The sequence below is a fragment of the Rattus norvegicus genome, chromosome 2 (genome assembly GCF_021556685.1).
Source record: "Rattus norvegicus strain SHRSP/BbbUtx chromosome 2, alternate assembly SHRSP_T2T, whole genome shotgun sequence".
NCBI lineage: Eukaryota > Metazoa > Chordata > Mammalia > Rodentia > Muridae > Rattus > Rattus norvegicus.
In genome coordinates, this window is record NC_141535.1 from 172,579,536 (window position 1) to 172,607,369 (window position 27,834).

The 27,834-nt window shown below is 44.4% G+C and overlaps 1 long non-coding RNA gene across 2 annotated transcripts; it reads right to left on the reverse strand.

Annotated features, from left to right (window-relative positions):
- Nucleotides 1-8,162: 8,162 nt before the first annotated feature.
- LOC103691599 (uncharacterized) lies at nucleotides 8,163-24,153 on the reverse strand. Of its 2 annotated transcripts, XR_015672080.1 has the most exons (7): nucleotides 23,973-24,145; nucleotides 21,165-21,235; nucleotides 16,252-16,359; nucleotides 11,347-11,651; nucleotides 10,946-11,141; nucleotides 10,331-10,462; nucleotides 8,163-9,327 (listed from the first exon to the last, which is right to left on the reverse strand). It is a non-coding gene; the product is annotated as an uncharacterized LOC103691599 (long non-coding RNA). The 2 variants fall into 2 exon arrangements; XR_015672076.1 differs by lacking the exon at nucleotides 16,252-16,359 and having other exon boundaries at nucleotides 23,973-24,153.
- Nucleotides 24,154-27,834: the final 3,681 nt, after the last annotated feature.

Genomic DNA, 27,834 nt, shown 5'->3' on the forward strand with positions numbered 1-27,834 from the left:
GACAAACACATACATACATACACTCACATACATACTCATACAAACACACTAACACACTCCACACATACTCAAACACACTCATACCACACACAAACACAACAACATATATTCACACATTCATGCACATGCATACACAGAACACACATACATACTCATGCACACACCACTCATACATACATTCTCATATACTCATACACTCAAAGAACCACATACTCACAAAAACACACTACACACACTCAGGCACACACTTACATATGCACTCATATTCACACATACACTCAAATACATAATAATACATACTCAAACACAGTGACACATACTCATATACCCCTACACACTTCATACTTCCTATACACAATAAAACACAAACAACATACACTAACATTCACATATACACACACGAATACACCACATACATTCACATAAACAGTCACATACATACAAACACCCACACACAAACCACACACACACACACACACACACACACACACACACAGATGTTTTCCTGCCTACATGTGTCTAACCAGGAGCCCACTCAATATTGCCTGTACTGTCCAGCTGTCCAAGCCTACACTCCATCATCAAATTCTTATGAGCTAGAGAAACATCACTGAAGGCTAAGAGTCCTACTAGCAGGTCACAATGTGCCATGTGATCATCCCTCTGATCAAAGGCAAAAAGGACAGATGACATCCTGCTCCAATTTGCATACTAGTCAAGAAACACAATCTTAGTAACACATGCAGTTTCTCCTTTCTTTTCTCCCTTCCTTCTTTCCTTCCTTCCCTCTTTCCTTCCTTCCCTCCTTCCTTCCTTCCTTCCTTCCTTCCTTCTTATTCTTCTTCTAATTCCCAGCAGCAGCAGCAGCAGCAGCAGCAGCAGCAGCAGCAGCAGCAGCAGCAGCAGCAGCAGCAACAGCAGCAGCAGCAACAGCAGCAACAACAACACGGTGTGTGTGTGTGTGTTGTAATCCATTAGAAAGGAATTGGCTCGGGGAATAGCTTAGTGGTTGATCACTTACCAGCACTCATAAGACCCTGTATTCTATCACCAACACAATGGATGGATGGATGGATGGATGGATGGATGGATGGATGGATGGATGGATGGATAGATGAATTTCATGTAGATAAATAAAAAGTCTAGACTGATGTGAACCACATCCAGGCACCACTCCCTCAGCCTTAATTCCCATTCTTTGATCTTTACTTCCTACCTTTGTGGGACAAGAGACTTTTCCAGATCTATCTGCCTTTTATACTGATCTGATCAGTCAACACCGGACAGTCTTAGGGGTCAGATTAGCCTGAATCAAGGGCCCTGTTCTTTAAAAGAGCCAAGTCTACAACTAGCATGAATGAAGCACTATAAATACATTTTTTCTGAAAAGTCTGTGGCTGTCCTCCAAAGGAGCTCTGTAAATAATTAAACTTCAGGCAGTTCGTAGCGGCTGGCTAAGTACACACAGCACTGTGTGGGAAAATGAGAACCCTCCTGGGGCTGCTGGGATGTGGAACAACATAAGTACTCCAGGCTAACCTTTGCCCACCGGTTCCTGAGGTCTTCTCAGGGACGACAACAGAAACACCACTCCTAAATCAAGTCCTCTTGGATTCTTTGCCTCTGAAAAAGAAAAAATAATGGACCTCCTAGGTAAAAGAGAAGCCATGCCTACTTCTAGTGAGACTTTGGTCACAAGGCTGATTACATTCACCATTTTCAGTCTTGTGTGATCCAGAAGGAAGACAGACATTTTATTCCTAGCTGCTGTTCTCACACAGATACAGACTATTCAACAGGGCCAGTCAGCCATGCAGCAAGAGCCCAGTGATCTGCTTTCCAGAGCAAGCTCTGTGCATTGCCCAGGCAAGATGGATGAGTAAAGCCTGGCTTCGTCCTCAGGACACTCACAGGCTGGTGAAGGTGCCAACATCACAGGAAAGGGTAAGAGAGGGTGACCAAGAGGCACTCTTAGGAAGGGTGCTCAGATCAACCAACTGAACCCAGAACTCCATTCAAGATGCAGTAGATCCAAGGGAAGGGTTCTCCGATCAATTAACTGAACCTAAACTCCATTCGGGTTCCATAGCAGCTCAGCAGGGTTATCTTGGTCAAGGGAGAAACGTCATTACCTCAGTGACTTGAATGGCAAGAGAAGAAATTATTGCTTGCTCCTTTGAAAGCACTACCTCCTTGTTCACCATTGTGGAAAATTACAGGCTACTTGGTGGAGAACTTGTGTCCCCATGAGTCACTCCACGCCCCTCAGTTTTCCATCACACGTGAGCCATTCTTTCCAGCTGGGTGTTGACAAGATAGAACTGTTCCCTAATGCTTAAGGAATAGAGTGGAAAATAGTTGACAAAACATATGAAAAGGTTGATTTTGATTACACATACAATCTCTTCTTTCAAGGTCAAAATGCATTCGGGCAGGTGTGAGTCATTCCTTACAGGGTTGTGAAGTGGTTTATAAATTCAGATGGTTAGTTAATTGGTTCATTTTAGAATAATGGCTTTCTTGGTTTTCTGCATGCATATTATAAAGACTCAAGATACAGATAAAAAAGATCAATGTAGGACTCCCCAACACCAATAACTCCTGCCAGTATATTGCTCTATAAGGGCTGGAAGAATGGATCAAGAAACACAAACACTTTTATCACAATGAGATTCCATTATATTCCCTACAAAATAAACGTTAGAAATCTAGCCACATATAAATTGAATAGAAAACAAGAGAGACCAAAATAAAAAAATTCTAAAACTCATTTGAGTCTTCAGAGAGGACTCTATGATACCGAAAGCAATGGATATCCTTAAGGTGCTGTTTGCCTAATTTTTTTCATTTTAGACGATATGAACCGAGAGATTTTTCTAAAATAATGAAATCCTCAGAACACTTACACTTTCCTGTGCCTTCCTCACAGAACTTCCTGATTGACTGGGTATTTTGTTTTGTTTGCTTGGTCAAAAGGGGTGTGTGTGTGTGTGTGTGTGTGTGTGTGTGTGTGTGTGTGTCTGTGTGTGTGTGTGTGTGTGTGTGTGTAATGTCTCTATGTTTGTATGTGTGTGTATGGGGTGTGTGTGTGTATGTAATGTCTGTATGTCTGTGTGTGTATATGATGTGTATATGTGTATGGTGTGTGTAATGTGTGTGGTGTGTATGTGTGTGTGCCTTATGTGTGTATATGTGTCTGTATGTGTGTGTATGGTGTATGTGTGTGTGTGTGATGTGTATGTATATGTGTGTGATGTGTATGTGTGTGTGGTGTGTGTGTGATATATGTGTGTGTGAATGTGTATGTGTGTGTATATGTATGTATGGTGTGTGTGTGTATCTGTATGTGATGTGTATGTGTGTGTGTCTATATGTGTGTGTGTATATGTGTGTATGGTGTGTGTGTGTATGGGTGTGTATGGTGTATCTGTATGTGTGTGTCTGTATGTGTTTGTATGGTGTGTGTGTGATGTCTATGTGTGTGTGTATGTGTGTGGTGTGTCTGTATTTGTGTGGTGTGTGTGTGTGTGTGTGGTGTGTGTGTGTGTGGTGTGTGTGTGGTGTGTGCGTGTGTGTGTGTATGTGTGTGTGTGTTTGTCTTATGTTGAGCAGCCACCTTCCTCTCTGTTGTTGCCTTTGATCATCCCAGCTCTTTATTTGACTCAATCTGCCCTGAGATTATTTTCATCATTTTTCAATTAGGTCTTGGTGGGATAGATTTCACACAACAGTATACAGTATTGGAAGGAACAAACACATTCATGGGGCATTTACTATGTGCCTGGTACTGTTCTAAGTACTGTAACTAACTACAGAGACCACAATAGAGCTAGAGGTAGATCGGTGCTAGACAGATAGACAGACAGACAGAAGACACGGTAACTGACTCTCTAAAGACAACCCAAAGTCCCTATTTAATGGATAAGGCAACTGAGGTAAAAAGAAAGGACAAACTCCTTGCCTGAATTACAGCACTAGGAAGGGGTAAAAACAGAACCCGAACCCAGGTCGTCTGCTTCAGGGTGTTCCTTAAAGACTTCCCGCCAGAAGGTTAAAGGGTGTTAATTTACATGTTTCTTTTGTTTTGTAAATGGTCTCCTTGTTACCTTTAGACGGGAGTGAAAATTTGACTAGATGAATACATTGTAGACCACCCTTCTTTCCTGCCTTAGACACTACTGCTCTCAGGCATTTGGGAGTTGACAAGAAGACATTTATAGTGTGACCTGATATATCAGTTCTTTTGTCACTTCAGGAAACTTTCTGGTATTATGTTTTCTAATACTTTTCTGCTTTCTCTTGTCAAGTTCAAGAACATCAAATATCCTTACACTGAATTGTCTTGGGCCACTCAACTACTATCAAATTATTATTTACTCTGCATTCTCTGATTTTCTCTTTACCTGTAATGTCTCTATAATAATACAATTTTCTACTTGTACTTATATCTGTATTTCTTGTATATATTTAAATTGTAGGTATATGTGTGTTTGTGCATGGGGGTGCAGTACCTGAAGAGGCCAGAAGAGGGCATCAGATCCCCGGGAGCTGGAGTGACAGGGAGTCGTGAGCTGCCTGACATGGGTGCTGAGAACTGAACCCAGGTCTTTTGCAAGAGCATTTTTACTCTTAATCATTAAGCCATCTCTCCAGTCCCTTCTATTAAAAAAGAAATGTTTCTGTTATGCAGAATTTTATTCTGTGCCTTGAGCTCTTTACTATCTCGTTCCAGCTCATTTTGTGGTTTGTCATCTTGTTCTGATCTTTTGCTTTATTCGTGTTCTCATTAAATTACTGTGCACTGCACTGCAAAGCAAACACTGTGCAGAGCACAACGCACTTGTCAGAAACCTGCTTAGCGTTTCAGTTTTGTCTTTACAGCCAGCATTCTTCATGTCCTTAACATGTGTTTTTTTCTCCTTAGCATGTTTGTACAAAGATTGTAGCTTTTTTTCTTCATCTTATCCCAACACGGATGGCTTTTACTATTGATTGGTTACACAGGATATGGGTTCAGATAAATTTTCTTTGATATCCTCCTGACTTGTGTGGTTTTTCTCTTTCCTGCTTTGAGCTATAGCTTGAAGGCTAGTTACTTTCAGTGCTCTTTTTCTGTAGCCTAAATATGTAGGGGAAAGAAGGACGCTGTCCCAGCTAGGCCTTAGTGGGGTCCTTATTTAGAGTCTGTGTAGGTCAGCTTTCAGCCACTGTAACAGAATACCTGAGGTAACTAACTTATGCAGAGAAAAGGGTTTTTTGTTTTGTTTTGTTTTGTCTCACAGTTTTAGAGGTTCCAGTCCAAGATGAGGTAAGCCTCATGGCAATGTTAAGGCAGCATGTGGTAGAACAAATTGTTCTCATGGTCAGGAAGCAAAAGATAGAAAGGAGCCAGATACCCACAATCCCAGCAAGGGCATATCCCCAGGAATCTAAAGACATCTCCCAAATAAAAAGAAATCTCATAAATCAAAACACCTCTTGAATTCCTACCACCTTCCAAGCACACCACCCTGTGATCACACTATTAACAATGGGCAGATCCCAGTGAGATAACTCCCCTCCCCACCCTGCCCCCACCCACACCTCCACACCCCACACCCTCACCCCGGAGTCCACTCCACCTGACCAAAGGTATGGCCCATTTAGCTCATCCCTGTAACAATGCACACAGATCTGGAAGCACTGCCTGCCTCCAACACAGTCTCCAGAACTTGATTAAGTATGTGATTCCAAGTCAGGGGCTAGGCTCCTTCTGAAAATGCTCTCCCAGAGCTGTCCCAGTGGCCTCTACTCAGCCCTTCAGTCTGTTTCTCCTGAAGCTGGAGCCCATTGGTGGCATCTATTGATGGGCCATCTTTTCTCCAAAAGGCTTAGGATGAGGAGAGGAAGAAGGTTGGTTGCACAGGCCTATTCAGCACAGCAACAGCTTTTGTTTCTGTTTTATAGTTTGGTGTGTGCGCATGCGCACCTGTACATATGCGTGTGCGCATGCGCATGCTACTTCCTGCCGCTATGTACAGCTGTTCCTCCACCCTGCCTCTCACACACAGATGCAAGCCACTTTCTGAGCAAATAATTTCTAGATATTAGAGAAACCAGAGTCTGTGATTACTACTATACTTTGTCATAAGGAACATTTTTCCCTTTTTTTCTCTTTTATTGGATATTTTTTATTTACATTTCAAATGTTGTTCCCTTTCCCGGTTTCCTGAACATGAGCCCCCTATCCCTTCCCGAGGAGCATTTTTAAAGAGAAAAATATTTCTGTCCAGTTAGCTACATTTTCTGTAGCTCCGGTGGTATCCAGTATTTCCCCATATTTACAGCCATCACCATTCCAGTTCAAACCCAGGAGCCCAGGAGACTCCCTGAGACGGGCTGAGACCGCAACAGCCATTCTCGGTGCTCTCCTCCTAGCTATTAGCAACTGCCAACCTGGTCTCTGTTTCTACATTTTTTAAAAATATCCCATATATTTCATATAGTCCGAACCATATAATTTGTGACGCTTTGTGCGTGTCTACTTCTTTTTGTTTAGCACATGTCTTCACGGTCCTCTGTAGTGTAGCACTCATTAGAACTTCATTCATTCCGTGACCCGGAAATCCTAAATTTCATGACTATCCTCTAGTCCAGCCTTTTCTGTGCTCATTCATTTATCTCATGGATGTGTGGGTCATTTTCACCTTCAGTGATTATGAACAATACTGCTATAAATATTAGCACACAAATCACTGGGGGGGGGGAGGTTCTCTTTAATCCTTATTTTCAATTCCTTGAGGAACATGGTTTGAGTAGAGTGGCACGGTTGGTAAATCAGCTATCCATGGCAATCCAGATTTAACACTCTTAAGTGGTGACAGATCCTGTGCCACACAGTACCCACACATGTCCATACATCCATTTATGCTGGCAATGTATGAGTAGTCAGTTTCCCCATCCGTAGTTACTCTTCTCTTTTCAACATCACTGCGAATATCTAATTCAACCCTTAATTATTTTATAGTTAGTAGTGCCCTGGAACATAGTTATGAAGCCCTATTCGCCTCAGCGTTCCCCATCTCAACGCCTCTGTTTTCTGAGGGAAATTGTCATGGTTTTCACACACATTGGTAAGATCACTGGTAAGTAAACTCTTTCCTTCATGTAAACTCAGGGGAGGAGTGAGGATGTTTGCTCATTAGAGAACACAAGAAACAAGCAGCAGCATAGCTCTCTTAGTGCCGCCATTGTCACAAGCGCAGTGGCTTCAGACAACACTCTGCCATCCTCGAGTTCTCTAGATTAGATGTTTAATGTAGATCAGACAAGGTCAGCCCTGCAGCTCCTCCTTGACTCTGCTCCATCCTCAGACTGCCTCTCAGACCACAGGAGAGGCCTCTCCTGGGCGATGCCTGTGATTAAGTTGCATGATTTGCATAATCCAGAACACCTCCTCCCCTACAAGTTCTCCATTTAATCATATCCCCCAAGTCCCTTTGCCTTGTAAGGTGGCATATGGGTGGGGAAGGTACCAAGGAGCCAGACATGGATGGGTGGAGGTATTATTCTGTCTGATAATGCAGACAAGTAATGATCAAAGCAGGCAGCATTAACTGGGAGCTCCCTATGTGCCTGGAGCCCCTCAAAGAGTTCCCCTGGTATTAACTGATTTTGCCCTTGTAGTGTTTTCCCTCGGAAATTGCAGCTCTTGTTACGTGCATTAACAATGCGGTGGACGCTTTAGTGCAAAGAAGGGAGGAAGCTTATCTGCAGTCTCACAATGGGTAAATAATAATGCAAGAGTTTAGCCCAGCGCTTGAGCACAGAAACTTGTACAATTGAAAAGGTTCTTACTGTCTTGGAGACTTCCACCCAAAGGAAACAATGTTTCCTAATCAGGCTCCTAACTTAAGACCTAAAGGGCACTGCCAGTCCCTTAGGAATGGCTGCATATCCAAGGAAGGAGTTAGAGCCTCGGGACCACTCCAGGACGGATCTGTGAACGATCTCTGGTATTTTGTTATAGTCATAAAAGCTGACTAACACAGCTAAGCTGGGATTTGGCGACGACTAAGGAGTCAACCAGGCACCTTTAATCGTTGTTGATCTGGAATGATGTTTGTGGTTTTCTTTATCGATGACCACTGACTGAGAAAGATGTAATCTCAAAAAGACACGTTAATGTTAGAACTTGTTTAATAAGTTATCTTTACTGGTCAATGTATTCTACATTGAAAGTTAGATAACATAGACTCAATCTATTGCCCACAAACCTTGAGCTTCATAAAGCACAAAACCAACCAACCAACCAAACAAACAAACAAACAAAAACCAGGGTTTTTTTGCTCAAGTTTGTAACAAACTAACAGAAGCAAATTCTGACCTAATATAACCTGAGGCTATTTATAGTTTTGATCCCATTAGTGGAGAATGCTTCTTTATTTAACTACAAAGATATTAATGTGTTTGATTATCAGGTGCTACCCCAGACTCCGCTGGGGATGTTATTAATATGTATATTATTAATATATGCATCTCCTTGCCGCTTTAAATCCTGAAATGCCCTTTTTCCAAACACAATTACTCCCAGAGGTCTGGAGTAGAGGCTGTGGACCACTAGGAGGTATCTATTTGGTATATATTTGTTAAATGTACCATCAGAGCTCAGACAACCCCTGACTCCATCCCGGCCTTGCTTCTGTTCCCTCATGCGCACATCAGCTTCGAGCCTCCTTACCCATTTTATCTGGGGTTCTTTGTCCTGATTTCAAATGCATAAGCTCCTAGTCCAGGAACTACATCACCTTTTAAAGGCTAGCTCCCCTCTGTTTAAAATAACACTGTCTGACTCTGAGGCACCTAAAGGAAACGTATGGACACAAGGAGCTACTGGGGTACAGCTACAGGGTAGTACAGGACGGTTGAGGTGGAATTGCTCAGCGGTATAGATCGCCGTGGACTGTCCACTACAGGCAGCAAGCCTTAAACAGATTGGTAGAGCTGCACGGGCGGTTCTTAGAAACTCCATTCCTAAGGAACCAGAAGTAGGAGACAAACTAGCTCAACGAACATCATCCCTGAATCTAAATCTTGTCTCTGTCATTTCATGACCAGCAATGGCTGACGGTGAGGTGTTTCCTGGCTGAGAGGGCGGGGCTTGAGAGGGCGGGGCTTGAGAGGGCGGGGCTTTCCTGCCCTAGACTTCTGTTTGTTCACTGGAGCTGGGTCAGTCTGCAGTGATAGACCCTGGGATTCTCAGGAGAACCCTCAAGGGTCAAATATGTACTCGCGAACACCAACTCTAATAGCATTCAAAAAGACTTCATCTTTAGCCAGGTCAGCAGCCTGTGGAATGAAATGCATGTTTCACACCGATAAAATGTAATTTGTACAACTAGTAAAATATGTTCATTTATATGCATGTAATAACTCATAAATAACCAAAGGCATCAGCAGTTTATCAAATTTTCATCTGAGGTCAGTGAGTGAACAAGTCTCTCTTGCTTTCCCAGGCCTGGGAGCCGAGGAGTCAGCCCAGTTCAGAACTGACCCCATGATGAACTTATTAGTGTAGTACTTGTTATGCACTGGGCTCTGCTGGGAAAGGCACGGGGGAGGAGGAGGCTGCACAGTTTGTATTCACTGACTTGTGCCACTATTGCATAGCTCTCTAGCTAGCACAGAAATGGGATCTGCTCTTCCCCTAGGTCTGTCAGGAATGAAAGCAGTAGTTGATTGGCAGGTCCGTTGAGCCCGCCCCCTATCACAAACAAGAAGCAGTGTTAATGGCAGGACGGAAGGGGGTTTATTTAGGAATCAGGTTTTATGTTTTGCTTCTTAAAATCAGAAGTCTTCGTTTTAATTTACTCTAAAAGCAAAACATATTACCTTGCAATCATTTCTACCCAAGCTCTGGGCATCACTGTGGGATTAGAACACCAACCTCCAGGTTTGAGATTAAGCAAGGGTCAAGCCAGAGGTGGGGAGGGCTCTGCCAGTACTGCTTGTGCCCTTCCGGAAAGGGTCAGGCAGCATCAACCTCCCCAGAACATGATCCAGGGCCCGTGTTAGCGCCCTCTGCCTCTCTCCACAGCCACAGCCACGGCAGGAGAATCTGGCACTGGTTTCAGCCACAGGCTGCTTGTGAGATCTGCTAGTTCTGAGGAGCAGATGGTGGCTGAGGCGGCTGACTTGTTGGGGGCACCAGGCCCTCTGAGCTTTCTGAACCTAATGATTGCTGGCAAAGAGGGACCTGGTACACATTTGGGAATGAGTGTCTGCTGTGCTGGAGGGTCACCTTCCAGGGCCCAAAGCCTGGGGCCCTGGCTACCACCTTACCCCATCGCACCTCTTCCTGCTCTGCCATCCCAGGTGGATGGCTTAGCTCCAAGTATCAGCAGGTTCTGCTGGATTCAATTCCTAGGGACAGTGAGATGGCTCAGTAAGGGAGCAAGCCTGGTTCTCTGAGTCTGACCCCTGCCTGGTGGAAAAGGAGAACAGACTCCTGTAAATTGTCCTCTGAACTGCACCACAACACATACACATACACATGCATGTGCAGACACACGGGCACACGCACACAAATGTAATTGATTCAATCCCCTGGGGACATGTTAGAATGGCTCTACTAGGTCAGCACCTGAGTGGAGTTGGGAAATTTTCTCAGTGGCTACCCAATGCTTGCTGGTGTGTTTGTTAAGAAACTTTAGTGCTCATCCCTAGGGTCTGGCTCCTCTCTGCTTTTGCTGGGACCAGGCAGAAGCAGGAGCTTCTGGTCCAATGGTAACAAGCCTTGCCACTGGGCTTGGTCAGTCTTCTACCTCCAACTCCCTCAGATCCTGGGATCCTCCTGAAGGGAGGTTTGGATGCTACTATGGGAAACCCCGTACACTCCCCGTGATCCCATCTCCTATGCACACACCTGCACACCACAGACTGACCCATCGCAGCCACTGTGACCTACCCACAATTACAGACTGTACTCCTGAACTGCGAGCCAAAATGAACATCTCTCTCCATCCGTTGCTTCTGTCACAACCACAGATCCATTGAACCAGTTCAGCAGCTGTTCCTAGAGGAGGCCCAGTGACGTCAGGAGAAGCTGTAACAAAGATTCCTTCGGAAACCAGTAAAGCCAAGATGGAGTCTATCACCAACGGCTGTGGTTCAAATAGAAGGGAACTTGGTTATTAGCTGATGGGTGGGCCTTGACAAGTGGTGGGATCCTGAAGGTTTTGAGTTAATCAATGGACTAATCCACCAATTGCTTTATAGTGTGACAGTGTTATTGGAAGCTGAGGAAAAGAAGAGGTTGGGCCTGGTTGGAAAAAGGAAGCCACAGAAAGGGTACCCTTGGGAGCTCACCTTGCTGCATTGGTTCCTTGGTTGCCAGCCATATTTTATTGGCCCGCTTCACGCCCGTTCCCCACTGTGATAGACTGAAACCCTGAGATACATGGTCCTTTTCGCCTTTTTCTCCTGTCTTGTCAGGGATCGCATATCAGTGACAAAATGCCTCCCATCCAGAGGTCGTCCTAGGAGCCTCAAACATAAGGCTTGTCTGGGGAGCCATGCAGAAGCTTGGCAGACAGTTGGAGATCAAATCCAAGCCAGTTCCAAGCTTCGGGTGGTCTGCTTCTCTGACACATGGCTGTCAAGGGTTCTGAGGTCTGTGAATCCATAAAGAAAAGTCATTAATTAGAAAGTCTTAATAGCCAAGCCATTTTCTTTCTTTTCCTGGGAATAGCTAACTCTGCAGTGAGGAAAGTTGCCTTCCCCTGGAGACAAGGGAAGAACGCACAGGGCTACTTTTCCCTGAAAGGGGGATTGTGGTACAGTGTAGAGAAAAGTAGCTTTCCCCTGTAGACATCAGGAGAGCACATTCTCCAGAGAACAGTCGTTAATCTTAGGTGGACTCAGCCAGAGGTGTTGTCTACAGCAAAACCGAGAGGGACCTAATCAAGCACTGCTGGATCTGGGTGGATGAAGATGGACGACTTACTTTGTTTTCCATTGGTGGACAGGCTTACATGTTTTTCTGGATGAGGGTGCGGTACATGTAAATGCATATATACATTTTCAGCATGTGTGGGCATGTATGTTCCGGAAAGGGTGTGTGTATGTGCATGCATGTGCATGCGAATGAGTGTGTGCATGTGTGTATATGTGTGCAAGTGAGGATGTGTGAGTGTGTGAATGTGTGTGTATATGTTGTATGATTGTATGTGGGGTTGTATTATATGTTGTATGTGTGTGTATGTATGGTTGTGTAAACATGTGTGTATGTGCAGGTGTGTGAACAAGTGTGTACTTATGTGTGCATGTGTGTGCGCATGAGTAGATGTGCGTGCATGTGTGTACATGTGTGTATGTATGTGTGCGAGTGTGTGAATATGAGCATGTGTATGTTGCATGATCATGTGTGTGTATGTGGTTATATGTATATGTGTGTATGTGCATGTGTGTGAGTGTGTGCTTGCATGTGTAGTTGTGTCTGCATATGTGTGTGTGTGTATGTATGGTTGTGTGTATGAGTGGGTAGGTGGGTGTACATATCTGTGTATGTGTGTGTGTGTGTATGGTTGTGTGTGTGGGTGTGAGTGGGTGGATATATATGTGTACATGTCTCTCTGTGTGTGAGTGTGTGTGTACGGTTGTGGGGAAGGTACGTGTGTGTGCATGTGTGTGTATGAGTGTGTGGGTGTGGGTGGGAGGGAGCGTGTGTGTGTGTGTGTGTGTGTATGGGTGGGGGTGCATGTGTGTATGGTTGTGTGGGTGGGGGTATGTGTGCACATGTGTGTATGGTTGTGTGGGTGTGTATGGGTGAGTGTGGGTGTGTGTACATGCTCAAATGGCAGCCCAGGCTATTGACCTCTTCCTGAGCACTCTGTACTTCACTTACTGAGGGAAGGTCTCTTGATAAACCCAAAGTTCACTAACTCCTGCACAACTGAATAGTCAGTTTCACCCATGGATCTCCTGCCCCTGTCCCCTGGGCACCGAGAATGCAGGCGAAGTGCAGATTTTACATGGCTATTGGGGATCCAAGCCCTTGTTTTCAAGTGAGCATGCTGTGGGGGGTTGAATGAAAATGGCCTCTGTAGGCTATATGTGAGAATTGCTGCTTCCCAGATGGTGGAACTGGTTTGGAAGGGTTAGGGTTTGTGGCCTTGTTAAAAGAAGCATGTCACTGAGGTTTCAAAGCCACTACTCCCAGTTAGCTCTACTTCTCTCTGCCTTGTGCTTTGTGGATCAGATGTGAGCTCTCAGTTGCTGCTCCATGCCCCCCTGCCTGCCGCCACGCTCCCTATCATGACCCTTTGGAACCATGAGCCCTAAATTAAATGCTTTCCTTTATAACCTCCCTTGGTCATGGTGTCTCTTCACAGCAATAGAAAATTAACTAAGACACATGCTAAAGGCTTTATCTACTGAGCCATCCTTTCGCTCCCAGATTTACATTAAAAGATACCAGGGCTCAGGGATAACTGGTCCTGCCCATCTACCCATCCTATCCATCACACTTCAGTCTCCAAAAGTCAGCCATAGGGAAATCATTTTCAGACAGTGCCTTAGTGGCTTAAATCAGACCCAAGTCAGGCTCCTGCTCTCTGTGCATGGGGAAACAAGGAGGTCCTGAGCAAAATGTATGGGGAACCCAGAATTAATCCTGAGTCTACTCTCCCTTCCTCTCTGAGGAGGAAGCCAGGACTCAGTTCGGGACCCAAACCATGGGATCACAGGAGAACTTTGAGGACTAGGGCGATGTGGACTACTTTGCCTGTGCATCCTCCTTGGCCATGCTTCTGGTGTGGGGAATAGGCTGACACATCCGCCTTCCACTTTCCACCCCAGCCTTTTCCAGTGGTCCAGCTCTTTTCCATGCTGGCTACAGAATTGAGAGCAATCAACCTGAGGGATGCTTGTGCATGGGGAGGCCCTGGCAGCAAAGAAAGGCAAGAATAGTTGAGACTTGATGAGGATGGTCTGTGCACAACATTCCTCCGACATCGGCCCCCATGCCCAGGTATGGAACTAAGTAGACAGGCAGAGACAAACCTCCAAAAGGAAGTCCCCGGTCCTTCCTCCTGCTCTCTCCACCTATATCTACCCTACCACAGAGCCCTTTTTGGATGATTCCCATGGACTAGAGACAATGACACTGGCCCTGGAGGGAGGCTGGGAAGCCCTGGAGCCCTTATCAGAGCCCACTATGTGCTTCTCACACACCAGTGTCTCCCTTATTCTGGAGAAGCTGAGTCACTTACTCAGTGTGCACTGCACACTAAGCCCCATCACCTTGCTTGTTATAGACACAGCTGGACACTTCCCTTACCCTGGGTTCCCCAGGGACTGAAGCTGGAGGGCTGCTGAGCAGAAGGGGCAGCCAGTGCCCTCCCGCTGGCAGCAGAGGCCAGAAAGCAGGCTTCCCTTGGAGCATTTCTCATGGTTTGTTTTCCCAGGCATCTCCCCTCTACCAGCCACTCTCTTTGTTAAAGAGAGTTATGTGCTGTGCAGGATTTATTGGCTATATCTAGAATCTACTTTCTCCAAAGGCAATGTTACAGACACCTCCTCTCCTCTACTATACTGGGGTGTAAAGAGATCTGAAATGGATAAGAAATGGGAGAAATTTAAGACCTAAGAGAGAAGGGAGCCGGAAAGTACAGGACAGGCCGGCTCTGGGAGCAGTTCCACAGCAGAAAGGAGAATCACTTTAAATCAATTTTCCTCTCAGCCCTGCAAAGAACCTGAGTGAGGATCCATTCTGGGTTTGCAAAAAAAGAATGTTCTCTCTCTTTATATAACAGGTTCAGGCCTTTTGGGGAAAATGCCAGCCATGCTACATTCACAGGACGTTGGTTAAGTTTCCCGGATCCCACTCACTCTTTTGGGAAAACGGTGTGGCCCTTGAGATGTGACCATGAACATGATGGTTTGTTTCATGCAGTTCCCAATCTATTAAGGACATCTTAGCAAAACAGCTCATGTTAGTCACACCCCCCCCAAAAAAGATGTAACTCCAATATGATCCTCAGATCTTTCACCTCCCACTCCTTACTGGCCTCACGCAGCCCCGCAGAACGCCCTCTTGTAGTAAGTACACTGTATAGCAGCACCTTCAATCCTGTATTTTTTTTCTTTCTCTGTAGGACCCCTGCCTAGAGGGGCCACTTTCCACTGCTGCTAACATGAATTGGCCACGGTGCTTCCAGATGGAGATTTTCTTGAGTCAGTGCATGGCTAGTTATGTGCCCTTGCCTGCCATCCTGATGTCCTTGTTCACGAGGGCAGCTGATCCACCAGCCTAGCTCCTCCCTTGAATGGAGGTGGAGCAGAGTGCCCACAGAAACCACAGGAGAACGGAAGCTGTGCTGTTAAACCTGCAGAGACACACGGGATGCTCAGCCCACCTTGGCTGGTACATTTCCAAAATGGCCTCCTTCTCTCTACCTTGTTCCATCCCCAACCCAATCTTCAAAGAGATGCAGAATTCTCTCAGAAATAAATCAAGTTTGTCAGAAATCTTTTGGATTTCCAGGCTGAAATTTTAACTCACTAACATGATTCCTGCTTGGGCTTTTGCTCTTTAATCTAACCTTCCTCTGTGTCGCTCGTCCCAATGCTCAATGCTTCAGTAAGGTATCCTACATCCTCATCCCTGGGGTCCCCAGTAAGCCAGATGCTTAGTACTGGGTCTTTCCAGTTGTTGTTGCCATTCACTGGGACAGGCATCATCATTTTAGCTCGCTGGCTCCTCCTTATACTTCTGACTTCAGTTGACATGATCCGATCTAGACACTGATAATTAAGTACCCCTGTTCTTATCGTTAATCAGCATGTTCTATGCATATGCAGCACTTACAGTCTTTAGTCATGCATCTATGCGATGACTCTTTTGTACTTAAGTTCTATCTCCAATGAGGTATAGACCCCATGAAGCTTCGGCCAAGCCTGTTTTCTTCACAGAGGTAAATTTAGCTCCTTGAACAGTGCCTGGCATACACACACTTTGGATGAAGTAATGAACACACACTTCCTTTGACAGAATCGTGATTAAAGCGGTAGCGATGGGAACTCGCACACCCCACATGTCAGAGATGTTCTCAAAGTGGAAAGCATATTTAAGGAGGGACAAATCTGAAATAAAGAGGCTCTAAAAATAGCAGTGAAGCCTATTTCTGGGTAAGACATAAGGCTGGTTCCAGAGTCAATCCAGAATTTGAAGTCACACTCAAAGAGAGGCTAGGCTTCATGTTAAAATCTCACCTAAGAGGAACTTCAAGAGGCACAGTCCTCCTGCTCCTGCCTCTCCATCTCCTCATGACGAAAGACACAGCATCCCAAAGGACTGGGGCCTAATGAGGTCCAGAAATCCTAGAAGAATTTTTAAATTCTTTTTCATTTCACCGACAGGGTTTTAAACTGAGTTAGAGTTCTTGGTAATAAAGCATCAATTCATCATAATTTTTGATGGTTGCTAAGCATAAAAGTCAAATTTTATTAGCAACACATTCCCAGTTGAGAGGGACGAAGCTTCTTTTCTGGACTGGCGTTAGTATTCGCTCGAGTGAGCTGGCTTCAGAAACAACTGTTCCTACTTCCCCTGCTTCAAGATGTAATTGCCAGGAGGACCCACTCACATAAATACATAGGTAGATACATTGGGAAGGCAGATGGCGGTGTTAGAGACACTGCTCCATTCTTCAAACTCTCTCTGAGTTGTATCCCCAGGCTAGCAAGTGGCCTGTCATCACGAGTTATTTTTATTGCCTCAGACCTGATAACTGTTACACCCTCCTTCATATTTTTAAAGCTAAGAATTGAAACTCACCCAACTTGCAAATGGATGTGTTACTCCATTGTTAGGCCACCTTTTCTAATATGTCAAGAGGTACACTAATGTGCCTCCATTAAGACTTTTCAAATGACAGTCCTGGGAGATGCGGCTCAGTGGGACAACACTCATCAAGTATGAACAAAGCCTTGAGTCTGGTCCCCAGTGCACCGTGCATGTGCACACACACACACACACACGCACACACACACACACACACACGCATATGTGCATTCATGCATATACACAATACACATGTACACATATACACATTATACAACACACACATACATAACATACATATATATACACAGCACACACACAACAAATAACTCATTTGTATATTTCATTCTAAGGAACATGTTTAATTTATTATATACATAAAAGATTAGAAAAACTAAACTGTTTCCAATATACTATTTTTTATTCAATATTATCAGATGTTCTGAGTACTGTAATGTAACTTTGGGGATCACATGTAGTTCATTCATTAGTGGACAATGCCTGTCAAAGTCTCAAGCCCAAAGCAGTCAGTCAACTAGACTTACCTTCATTATCCTGCATCAACTGACAGGGGCTCTCAGTAGGAATAAGGAATAAGAAAAATACAAGGTTCTTCTTTTAAGACCCCTGTCTTTCCATGTCTCCCTTTGCCTGGTTTCAGTTTTGTACATGCTAGGCAGTGCACGGCAGAATGTGGTGGGACGGATGAAAGACATACATTCCTTCAGTCAGGTAGCAAGTAGGAGACAGGAGAGGATGAAAGGAATGTGGAAGAGAGAGGTAGTCTTATTTTCAAACCTCTACTCAGTTTCTAAAAAGTGCATATGAAAATTGAATATCTGGAAATAAATTCCCTCAAATATACTTCATACCTCTTGGAAAGTCCTCAAGTCTCAGTCTCTCTCTCTCTCTCTCTCTCTCTCTCTCTCTCTCTCTCTCTCTCTCTGCATGCTGGTTTGTTTGTTTGTTTGTTGGGGGATGTTGTTTTGTTTTGTTTTTGCATGAGATAAAACCCAGAATCTCTTGGGTCCTAGGCAATAGCTTACCTACTGAACTGTACCCAAAGGGCCCCAGATTTGAAGACCTATGCTCTTGCAGGTAGTCATCTTGGGCTGCAGATTCAATCAAACCTTTCTTCTAGGAAGAATCCAGATAACTCGGCAAAAGTGAAGATCTTTCAAGAGTTCCCCTCATTTGGGCCCTACCTTTTGTCTCACTGTGTTTAGAAAACGAGACCATGGGGATTTGTGGGCTGTGGACCTCTTGCTGCTGGATACCTCTGGTTTGGAAGAGGCTGCTCTAGGTGCGGAGAGGTGGCTCTATGTGCCTGGAGGCTCGAGTCTAGAACCATGCTTACCCCAAGCCACACTGTACATCCAGCTTCATGCTAGCTTCTGTCTTACTCTGAATGAGTCAAAACATTTGTTTCAGTGAGTCTATAAGTGTCACCTAGAAATCCGGCACAAATGGCATGCAAAATGAAATATTATTATTCACTGATTTCCTTGTTGGTTGCAACAATGCTGTCTGGGGTTAGAGAGATAGCCAGACCCTTGCAAAAGACTAGAGTTCGGTTCCCAACATCCATCTGTAATTCCAGTTTTACTGAATCTGACACCCTCTACTGGCCTCTGAGGGTATGTACACACACACACACACACACACACACACACACACACACAACTGAAACCTTGGTTGCAGTTTGGATATACTCAATAATTTACATAATGCTTAATCCTTACAATGTATAGCCCACCAAGGGAGTTATTATTGTCCATATCTAATGACTATGGGAACTGCGGCCTAATGAGATTCTTACTCTTGCCCTGTGCCGTGAGATGCACATCAGATTGCAAAATCCTTGCAAACGCCACACGGGTCTGCCAAGGAGCACCACACTGCCAATGCAGACACAACAATAACAAACACTTGAGTCTTTCTTCCCTTCTGTACTCTTCTACCAGTGGCTCAGTCTTGCAGGCCTTGCTCCAGTTAACAATGGAGATTAAACTGTGTGGAGAGATCAAAATAACACAGATCTGCAAAACTCAACTTGGCCCACAGCACCCTCCTCAGATTCCATGAGGAATGGTAGAAAAGTTGTATCTAGCAAGTGACCCATTTGTCTCCATCCCTACTCTGCTCTGAGACAGAGACAGTAGCATATAGAAGAGACACCCAGAATTTATATCACAGGACCCGAAAGAGAACTCAAGAGCCTAAATTACATCTCTCTATAAATGAGCTACGATTGTGCACCACTGCGACACTCCATGCAGTGACTTAAAGCTGCATCCTCCATTAAGAAGCACCATCAGCTGCAAGGACTGTGCTCCCAGGGTTTACATCAAACTGCAGAGTAGCACTGGATTCCAAAGTACACAGTCAGGGGCTGTGGCGGACACCTCTGCAATCCCATCCCATATCCCCCTCTGTCCCTATCAGCTCGCCTCTGACTGAAGTGAACAGTCAACACTTCATCTAGGCTTCATCTTGCTCTGACTCTGTCCATCTCAAGGCAAAGGTTAGGGTCTTGTGAGAGTTACCCTTGGACCTTCCTGTGAGGCTGTGGTAAACATGGCATGAAGGCCTGAGATCAAGGCCCACTCCAGAAGTCAGGTGAGTGAGTCTGGATTATCAAATTATACAACCAATAGAGACGGAAGCCAAGCTCCAAGCTCCCCTTCTGTCTGTAGATGACTCCGGGACACAGTTGTACACATTTCTGGATGGCTGGAGAGAATTGAGCCCGCCAATCCATATGATCTCGATCACATTCTCACGTATTAGATTATCCTCCCTCACTGTCTCCATCTGCCTTCCCCTCCTGCTCTCTGAGATCTCTTCCCAAATAAATAATCTCCTCCCAGGCCTCTCAGACTCACCCTTGAAAGAGCACAAGCTAAGAGATAGAATTAATAGGTTTTATTTAAAAATGGGCCATTCTCCACAGCGGAGGATAAACAAGGTTAAAAAAAAACAAAAACAAACCAATAGCCAAGCAGATGACTTCAGTAACACAGCAATCCTTAATCCACAGAGGGAAAGTCAGGAGACTAACATGGGAAGAGCCTTCTGGAGGCCCATCCCAGCTCCACCCTGGAGGTCTCATGTACATTGCATAATTCCACCCTTCTAGAGGAATCCCAACCTCTTCGAGTCAGTGTCTTCTCACCAACCTGATCAACCTGATGATCTGTGATGTGCAGGGCGGGACAGAAAAAGAAGGCCCCGCAATCACAGCTTTTTAAAGACTCTCCATGGCCCCTGCTTATTTTTGACTGTGGTTTAATTTAACTCTGGCCCTCTCATCCCCATGCCTGGCTCATTGGAATTCAATGAAGAGAACTCCTGAAATTGTCTTCCTAGCCCCTGTTTTGAACTTGGAAAGCCCTTGCCACGGCTCATGCCCCGTCTGCTTTCTAGGAGAATGAAGAGATGAATGTGTCATAGAATTGCCTCTCCGTTCTGACAGCATCAAACTCATGACCCGCTTTTCGATTTTGTCCTCTAAAGAATAACAAAAATCCCCCTTCCAAGCAACTTGCAACTGAGAATTTGCCAGCTAAGTGTAACTTGGAATTTGAATGTAATTCCTTTAGCAATACTCTGGGAACCTGAAAAAAAAAAAAAGTATAACTGCCTGAGAGAGTTCCAATTTGCTGAGAGTTTCATCTTTCCTCAGAATAAAATATTCCAAACAATACATTTAAATAAAGCTTTCTGGTAGCGATTGAAGCTGGCTTCACAAGAGCCAGATGTTCCTAAACCTATTAGTTGAAACATAAGGTAAAACCTGATCCTTGTGCACTGAAGGCATAGTAGTTACTTGCAGCCTTCTTTCTCATCAAATCTGTGGTTCCTGCATTCTTTTCAACCCAGACTAAAATCAATCATTGTCAATAAGGTAATGGAAGAAAATCAAGCACAGGGACTGGAGAGATGGCTCAGAAGCTAAGAGTCACCCTCTGCCAGTTCCAACCAACCATGTTGGGTGACTCATAACCACCTGTAACTCCAACTCCAGGAGATCTGATGCCCTCTCCTGGCCCCTGTGCATAACTATGTGCACAGAATCCACACAGACACACATGCATATACATAATAGTAAACAACAAGCTAGAAACCATACAAGATAAATATAAAATTGCATTAGAGATACAATAACCATTTATTTTCATCAAAGCAAACTCTTGACCATAAGAAGCTGGTTGCTAGTACAGACAATTTAAATACTGACAAATATATATTTAACATCTAGAGCACAGTGTGGCCAATGCCTTTTAAATACCTTATACTAGCTTTCTGTCACTATACCAGACAACTGAGGTAATCAACTTACAGGGAGTTTTATCTTGGCTCACGGCTTCAAAGGTTCCAATCCATGATTGTCTGGCCCCATTTCTTCTAAGCCTGTACCAGATGACAATGAAAAGAAGCAGAAGAAAGACGCTCACCCCATGGTCAGAAAGTGGAAGGGGGAAGAAGAGGCCAGGGTTCTATCTCTTTTAGGACACATCACCTTGCATCTCCCACCTCCAGAAACGTCCAGTGGCTGTAATAGCACCGAGCTGGGGACTGCACTTCCCACACATGGGAGACATTTAAGGTTCAAACGTAAGCACACCTGTTTTCTATTTCTCAAATTAACAAAATAATTTTGTCTGCACACATGGCTTCTGAGCTAGAGGAATTTGGGGAGTTCCATTTAAAGAGAGGAGACAAACCTTTCTTTCTTCCATCTGCCGTAGAGAAGTTGGTTGATGTGGTCAGAGTGACCGAGCAGCCATATCCTAGGTTTTGTGCTTCAAAAACCTAGAAGACACTTCAGTCCTCGCTAACCACTGGCACACCCTACCAGACAGTCAATCTCAGACATTTTATTTTACTTTCAAAAAGTCCACCTCATTTAAGTTACAACGTGTTAAGTTTCTGTCATGCATAGCTTAGCTAATTAGCATAAAATATGCGCACACAGCACACATATTAAAGTAGGTATATAATAATGAAATATATGACCAGCGGTGAATAACAACTGTTCCCTGAAAAGAAAACCAGAGCAAACAGTTGTAGGCTTAAATTTTGATGTTTGGCAGATAAAAATGCATTTTTGTGTGTGCGTGTGTGGGTTGTAGATTGTGATTACTGGCAACATCATTTCAGAAAAGTTGCAGTGTTTGCATTGAGTAAATTAATGAATGGCTGAACCACTATTTTAAGTTGAGATATTGTTTCCTGTTTTAAAATGTGTTACAGAGCCGAAAATCCCCCACCTGCATTGGCTCTTTCTGGGGAACCATCCCATCTGCACTTTAGCCCCCTTTGTCTTGTCTCATCAAAGCATCCGCACCGTGGAAGTGTCAGGGCTACAATCCCATCCTCTTGCTTTCAAAGCACCAGTGCCGTGCTCATTTGCATATTAGTTGGCATTGGATTTAAATATTAATTTCAGGACACATTGCCTCTAAATCCAGAAAATAAATATAGCCTCCTGCTGTATAACAATGCAGATAACCAGTATTTAGAGCTCGGGGGTGTCTAAACATTTTAAACCACCTACATTTAATTAGGCTCAGATTAAATGTATACACACAACACACATCTTGCAAATTCATTCACACAGTGGTCAAATTCTAAGTTATGACCTCGCAATGAATATATATATTCCTCTCATTTATTCTCATGTGTCCAGTTATAAGTGCTTCCAGTTTAGAAGAGCTGATAATCTAATTTCAAGACCATATGGTCTGGACCATTCTTTTAGCTACCAAGAGAACCCACCTATGACTGCTTTAAACTAAGCGATGGGTCTACAGGCTCACACAAGCTGGAGCCCAAGGGTGGTCTGACTTCCGGTACAATTGCGCTGAGGTGTTTACGTGATTTCTCTGTCTCTGTCTTTCTGCTCTAACTCCTGGCTTTGCTCTCTCCCTGGTCCTCACATGTGGGCTATGAAGGCGTGCTTGGCTTTGCTATGGCACAGGTCCCCACACATGCGCTAGGAGGACACGCCTACCAGTCGCACATTTGCGCCTCACTTGTTTAATGATCTCCAAAGAATCAATCAGTCCTCAGGGGCGAGGGTGGGATTGTTCCTCTCCAGTTTCAATCAGGTGCTCATCTTGACGGACGACAGCTTTGCCAGAACCAAATGCAGTTAGGGAGGACCGTCTCCAGGAGGAAAAGTGAGAGTAATTTAAAAAAAAGCAAATGTGGGGGTGTTGTACAACTTGTAGGGGGACGCATGCCGGTTCTTGGGCTTTTGCTGACATGAGGATGCACTGAGTGAGGAAGTGAGCCGATTCCCCGTGGGCTCGCAAAGCTGGTCCTGTCTTTAAAAATCTGGGCTGCTACCAACAGGGAATTGCTGGGATGTGCAAGAGCTGCTTAATCTTTTATGTGCAAACAAATCACCCGTAATTAAAAATGTGTGTGCATTTGGATCCAGTAGGTTTAGAATATGGCTTGGGATTAGGTAGTACTATAAATTCACACTGATCTGTTGTCACGCTATAAAGTCACACTAATCTGTTGGTCCTCAGGCCACAGTGAATAGCAAAGGTCATCTCTGATTACTCTCCCTAAGACATCAGCTACCTGCCCAAACCTTTACAGACCTGTTTCGCCATCTGCCTTTGGTCACCTTAGGTCCTGTGGTTAGCCACTTTTCCTGCTGCTGTTCAAGAATTAAGAATTAATGTAACGGGCTGGAAAGATGGCTCAACAGTTAGGAGCACAGACCGTTCTTCCAGGGGACCCAGGTTCAAATCCCAACACCCACATGGCAGCTCTCAACTCTCTGTAACTGGCACCCTCACACATACATGCAGGCAAAACACTAATGCACATAAAAATTAAATAATATTTTTAAAAAAGAATTAACATAGCAGAAGTCCTTGGCTTTGTTAACCTGGAGCCGTTTTCCCAGCTCTGCTCTGGCGAGCAGTCCTCCTCTGTGACTGGCACCTGTTTGGAGCAACACACCACACTGGGCAACTGGGTCCAGGCACCGTCGGACCAGCTTTCAGTCTGCAATCTCTTGAATTATGGACAGTTCAGGAAAACAGCACTATCGATAACATTTCTTTCTGGACATGCAAAATGACTTGTCTGCATAATGTGCAGCAAATTCATACATCTGAGTCAGCACCTGGGCGTTCTTGCTCATTTAGCATGCAGGTGTAGAAGGCTTTTCCTGGATCGCTCGCCAGACATAATCTTCATCAGCTGCCGTCCAGAAGAACAAGGGCTGTGTTCCGGACAGGGGTGTGAGGATGGAGACAAGCGGAGTCGGGCATTGTCTGCAGACCGTTACACTTCTCTGCCTCCTCCCTATCCTTTCCCACACACCGCCTGAGTCCCTCCTCCCACCCACAAGCTTAGACTACGTACAGATTTCTGCTTTGTCTCCATGAAAAAAAAAAAGGTTAAGAAACTCTGGAGAGAGCTGAGGAAAATCGCACTGTAGTCCTTTCTCCGACATTATTAACGGATGGAACCAGGCGAGGAGGATGTAAAGACTGTTGAAGAGGAGGAAAGCTGACCTGTCCTGACATGGGAAATCCTGGGAGCCGTCGGATTGGTTGGACGTAGACCAGTGTGTGTATGTTTCACCTGGAAAAGCCACTGCATTCCCTTATGTGCAGGAGAGAGGAGCAAGACCCTGCTCAGGGCTCACATTTCCCAGGCTAGCCCAGCCCTCGCTCCTCGTCTCTCTCAGTCACACCAGAGTGAGAAAGGGAAGCAGAGCGGAGATGTGAGGTTGGACCCTGGCCACAGCCACCCCGGCCCCCAAGTTCAGGGCTGTGTTTGCCCTCTCTCTTGCACTCTCTTGCAACTGTATCTCCCAGAGTCCTAGCTCAGTACACACTGCCCAAAAAGTGCAAGAAGTCCCTTCAGGTGTGCGATTATAGACACTTTCAGGAGGCACGGGCTTCAATTTCCTACATAGAAAATAAGCTATTCTTGGGGGATCAAAATTTCTTATCACATTTTGTGTAAATCTGATGGGAAATTTGGTCTGGGGAAATTTTCTCCTCTTAAGATATGTAAATTTACTACTTGATTATAATGCCAGCCCATGATCCACTTCTGTTACCCTGCCTCTTGTAAGCTGAGAGGCTATAAACACTGCTATATTAAAAATGTACCCACCAAAGTAAAATTAGCACTCAGCGAATGCTTATTTTTCTGGAATTTTATTTCTCAGATGGATTGCTATAATTTTTAGTGGAACATAGTCCCAGCCTATAATAAATATATAAGCCCATCAAAACCTGATAGAAAACCACACCAGAAAATACACTGGTAAGTAGGGACCAATTCTACACTAGCCTCTAGGGCTGTGTCTTGTGATCTAATAGAATATTTCCAATTCTAATTTCTCTGATTCTGTGAAATCAATTTTTCTATAAACTGTAACCAGTACATGAACACATTACAAAAACTAATCGTATTGACATGATAGGCGTGTCGCGTTACAGCGCGATGGACACTCTGTTGTTCTTTTATTGAAACTAATAGACTAGCATTAAAAAAGACTGAATGTGGCAACCGTTTATGATCTTGACTTTTTTTTCCCCCTAGCCTTTTAAATTTGATGGTGTGGCATATTGGCTCTCCATCTCCTTTTATTGGTATTTGAGTTTGACCCTGTTAGAAATGACAAAGAAATGGCCGAAAAGAAGCATTATCCCACTATCTTACCCTCAGCAGGGCAGTCAAGAAATAGCCGTGCGGTGGTGGCATCTTCATTGGTGAAGTTCATATGTCAGCGGCCGCTGCTGGAAAGTTTCAGTGAGAGACAAGAACTATGAGGACAAGATACTGCTTTGTAATGCTGACAAATTAGCTGATCTTAGCTCTCTATCTCAAAAATACTTCTACCGAGGAGAGCCAGATGAAATTGAAGTTGGTCATGTCAACCCAGGATGACCTTGAATGAAACAGATCTCCCTGTTTACCAGGCATAAAGATTACAGTGCAGTCATCAATCAGGAAGCCAAGGGTATCCTAGGGTTTCCTTACTAATGTGAATTTCACAGGGCATGGAAGCTAAAGGCTTCCATTGTTAACTATTGGTATTATTGTTATTTAATGTTATTTGGATGTCTCTTCCAAAACAGATTGCCTTTCTTCTTAGATGTTTACCACAATTGTAGCCAATCATTAATTTTGCAATCATATATTCAATGTTGGACTCCCCCACTGGGCTATTAAATACTGTGAAATCAAGGGCCAGACTCATCTCCCTGACCCTTATAGCTCTAGCTGCTAACTCAGGCTCAGTAAATAGAGAAAACCGTTTGTTCAGTAACTGTTTCTATCTGTTCTTCTAGCATAATTATTTAAATATGCTGTCATTCCATCGTTAAGATAGATGAGTGAGTGAATCAGCATGCATTGAAAAATGGGGGCTGGGGATTTAGCTCAGTGGTAGAGCGCTTACCTAGGAAGCACAAGGCCCTGGGTTCGGTCCCCAGCTCCGAAAAAAAGAACCAAAAAAAAAAAAAAAAAAAAAAAAGAAAAAGAAAAATGGCAGTGGTCTCGGAGTCAGGAGAAAAACTACTTCAAGTACTAGCTTTGCCCTCTATAGTTAGATGACTTGGACAAATGACTTAAGCTTTCTAAGTTTCTTCATAGTGAATTGAGAAACAAAGATACATGTTAAATATGACACATAACTTATATAAGTATTTCTTTTCTTCTCCATGAAGGGCAGCACTGCCCAATACAACTTCCTGCAGTGTTGGAAATGTCTGGCCACCAGTGTGGTCCCATATGGTAGCCTGTGGTTACTGAGACACAATCACTGATGGAACAAGTGGGGAACTGACCTCTTAAATTTGTACAGTTGTAATCAACAAACTTAAGAACGTGTTGATAAAGCTGAGCATGGTGACATATGACTTTAATCCCAGCACTTAAGAGGCAGAGGCAGGCAGGTTGCTATGCGTTGGCAGCCAGCCTCGTTCATATAGCAAGATCTAGGATAGTCAAGCTATGAAAAGGGGGGGGGAGGGGGGGAGGAAAAGGAGGAGGAGAGGGAGAAGGAAGGGGGAAGAAGAAGAAAGAAGAAGAAAGAAGAAGGAGGAGGAGGAGAAGAGAGGAGGAGGAAGAGGAAGAAGAAGGAGGAGGAAGAGGAAGAAGAAGAAGGAGGAGGAGGAGGAGGAAGAGGAAGAAGAAGGAGAAGAAGAAGAAGAAGAAGAAGAAGAAGAAGAAGAAGAAGAAGAAGAAGAAGAAGAAGAAGAAGAAGAAGAGAGGAGGAGGGAGGAGGAAGAGGAAGAGGAGGAGGAATGAAGAGGAGAAGGAAGGAGAAGGAGGAAATAGGAGGAAGAAGGAAGAGGAAGGAGGAGGAGAAAGAAGAAGAGGAGGAGAAGGAAAAGGAGGAGGAAGAAGGAGGAGGAAGGAGGAGGAGGGAGGAGGAGGAAGAAGAAGAAGAACAAGAACAAGAACAACAAGAACAAGAACAACAAGAAGAACAAGAAGAACAAGAAGAAGGAGGAGGAGGAAAGAGGAGGAAGAAGGAGGAGGAATGAACATTTGGACATTTTGTTAGCGGCTACTATTTTGATCTAAGGAATGCCACAAGTTGAAAAATCAAGCAAAGAGCAAGTTTTAACAGAGTTCTCAATAGCTGTTGTCATCACTCAGCATCAAGTTTAACTAATGTAATGCACATTGGTGTATGTAACCAATGAATGCCACGGAAGGTGTGGCATAGTGGCTCTCCATCTCCTTTTGTGGGTGTTTGAGTTCAACCCCACTAGGAATAATGAAGAATGGCTGAAAAGAAGCATTATTCAGCCCTCTTACCCTCTATAGTGCAGTCAAGACATGTATGCTGTGGCACCTTCATCTGTGAATCCACATGTCAGCAAGCAGGTGCTGACCAGTTTGCATTTGTTTAGGATAATACTCAAGACAGCATATACATATTGTAACATTCTCCTTCTTTCCTCCTCCTCCTCCTCCCCCTCTGCAGACAGTGCGAGGCTCAGGCTGCCCAGGCA